We start from the raw sequence: 2,944 nt of genomic DNA, 5'->3' as shown, positions 1-2,944 counted from the left end.
CTCTGCTATGGGATAGGGACCCTCTCCTATGGGATAGGGACCCTCTGCAGGGGAGCAGAAACTTCTTCTGCTGTGGTTTTCCCTCTCCTGGTCTCCTCAGGGAACCAGCAGGATGAGGTGTTCCCCTGACCTGTGTTAGAAACAAAGAAAGTGTGGAAAGCATTGACTGATGGTTGTGGGAGCTTCTCATCTCAACTGCAAAGGGAAAGTTCACTGAGAAAATGAGGCACTTCTGCATCATTTTTAATACAGATATATATTTAATAATTAATAAAAATAAAATAACAATATATAATAATATATAATAAATAAATAAAAATTACAAATAATAAATTAAAATGGAAATAAATTTAAACTAAAATTTTTTATTTAAAATTTTATTATCAAAGGTTGTTTTAAATTTCCTTAAACTTCACAACATTTTTAGCAGGGGTTGATCTAGCCATTGCTGCCAGTCAGGTTCCAGGAGAAATATCTCCAAAACCCACATTCAGTTGCACCTGGATCATGCAAAGTGCAGCTGGAAAACACCAAAGTTCTCTTTTTTTCTATTAGCTTTGGGAGTTGCTGTGATCTGTGACAGGGTTTGTGGAGGGAACTTCATGACTTATTCACCTTCACACACCATCTCAAGGAATTTCAACTCCCGGGATTAGGATTGGTGGGAGGGGGATGTTATCACAAGCCCCTCTTTCTCTGAGGATTGTACCCACAGCAGAATATCCAAGGGCCCAGATTTCTCTGGGAGTTGGCAGAGCAGCAGCAGCTTCCCTGCAGGGTGACAGAAGGTGACAGAAATCACTGCAGGGAGCTCTGTTGGGAGAACTGACCCCTTTAATCCCAGCACTGCTGCAGGTTGGGGATTTTAGAACCCCAGGAAAGGCCCTGAGCTCCTCCTGTGCCACAGGATCCAGCAAAGGACAGGGAAATGGGAATCCAGGAATCTTCCTCCTGTCACCACAGGTTTGTGGGAAATACCATCAACATTAGTTATAATTTTGAGGGCAGAAGAAGTGGTCCTCAGAGCACAAGGGGCTTTTTCTTTTCTGCTGTGAAGGAAGGTCTGGAAATTCATCCTGATTCTTGGTTTTGTTTGGGTACATTCTCCAAATATTCCTGCAGTTAATCCCTGGGAATTCTATGGAGCTGTATCAGCTTTGTGGATCTGTCAGAGGGCAGGATTAGATGGGATACTGGGAAGAAATTCCTCCCTGTGAAGGCAGGGAGACCCTGGCACAGAGTGCCCAGAGAAGCTGTGGCTGCCCCATCCCTGGGAGTGTCCAAGGCCTGGCTGGATCAAAGGAGCAAACCAGGCTGGTGGAAGGTGTCCCTTTCCATTTTTTTTTCACTCTCACAGCTCACATCCCATTTTTAATCCATAATAATCCCCAGATATTTGCACAGCTGCCCCATGCCCCGTAGTTCTGCTGAGCTCCTGCTGCAGGTCCCTGCCCGTGTTTATTCTGCCCCTCTTCCTCTGAAACATCTCCATGCACAGCTCATCCCTCACAGCCTGGTTTTATCTGCAAATGTAAGCAAAATCTGTTCAATCCGAGGTCCAGGGAAATCTTGGATAGTGCTGGCTCACACAGACTCCCGTGGAATCACACTTGGTGCAACACCCTGGCTTGAGAGAGAACAATTCCCGGCTCCTCTCCCAGCGTGTCTCCCTCCAATCAGCCTCACAAGGATGTTGTGATTGCTCTGTGATGAGATAATTTTCTCAAAACAAGCACAATAAACTCAAATTATCCAGTTAAGGTTACACTTCAAAGACGTTCAAACATGGATAAGTGGGAAGCACGGAATCCGCAGAGCCAGATCAGGCTTTTTTTCACAGCTCAGTTACTTTTTTAGGCACAAAATATTGCAGAACATGTGGGTTTGTTTTTAAAGAAAGCACAAGTTGGCAGCAGAGCCACAAAAATACTTCTCATCCCTTTTGGTACAATTTAGGGCAATCTGAAGAGCTTGAAGTCTTTTCCTCCCTGACTATGGGTGGATTATTTGGATGTGCAGCATTGCCTTGGAATTTCTTGAATTTGTCACACACACAACAACATCCCTGTGGAGGTTTTTAACCCTCCCCAACTGGTCTGTCCTTTCAGTCTGAACTCTGCTTAAATATATATTTAAGGCAATCTTTTTGTTGGAAAATTCCATTTGCACCCGGATATCAAGTGACAGGCCCTGTAATGTGCTGTACAAACACAATCCCCCCAAAGAGAGCACTTTGCTCATCTCCAGGTGAGCAGATTTCAGATTTTAATTATTTAAGATTCCCCTTCCAGAAGGTCTCCCAGCCCTGGGAGAAGCTGTGGAAGCCTGGAGCCCTGGATGGCTGCTTTCCCTTTCCCATCTCCATCCCCAGTCACCCTTCTCCACAAAAAAAAAGAATGCACATCCCCTCACTTCCTTCTCCTCTTTAACAGCTCCACATTTAAATGATGCCCCCATAGAGATGTAAATAATAACACTGCCATTTAGAACAATTTTCTGCAAACCCCACCACAGGCACGAACAAAGGCTCCCTGGGATGCTCTTCCCAATTTCCCTTCGATTTTCCACCTTAGCTGAAACAAAAAGAATGAAAACAGTTAAATCTCCAATATCTGTGGGCTTTTTGAAAATTTTTTGTGTGTGCAAAGTCTTGGTCGTTCAGGAGGTCATTCAGGGACCTGGGGAGGGAATGTGAGGATATTCATTATCTCTGTAGAAGAGAAGCACAGGTGAAACATCAGTTTGGAAGTTTAACAGAAAATAAATCCACAAGCTTGGTGATGAGCAGGTGGGATTCTGTGCAGGTCCTGGGTTTGTCATTCCCAGCCTGGATCACAGAATGTGCTGTTGGAAGGGACCCACAAGGAGCATCCAGTCCAACCCTCAGCCCTGCACAGAACCATCCCCAAGAGTCACCCCCTGTGCCCCAGAGGATCATCCAAAC

The sequence above is a fragment of the Lepidothrix coronata genome, unplaced genomic scaffold, assembly GCF_001604755.1.
Source record: "Lepidothrix coronata isolate B3197 unplaced genomic scaffold, Lepidothrix_coronata-1.0 Scaffold198, whole genome shotgun sequence".
Lineage (NCBI taxonomy): Eukaryota > Metazoa > Chordata > Aves > Passeriformes > Pipridae > Lepidothrix > Lepidothrix coronata.
The sequence above is the reverse complement of the archived record's forward strand: the minus strand, read 5'-3'. Positions refer to the sequence as shown.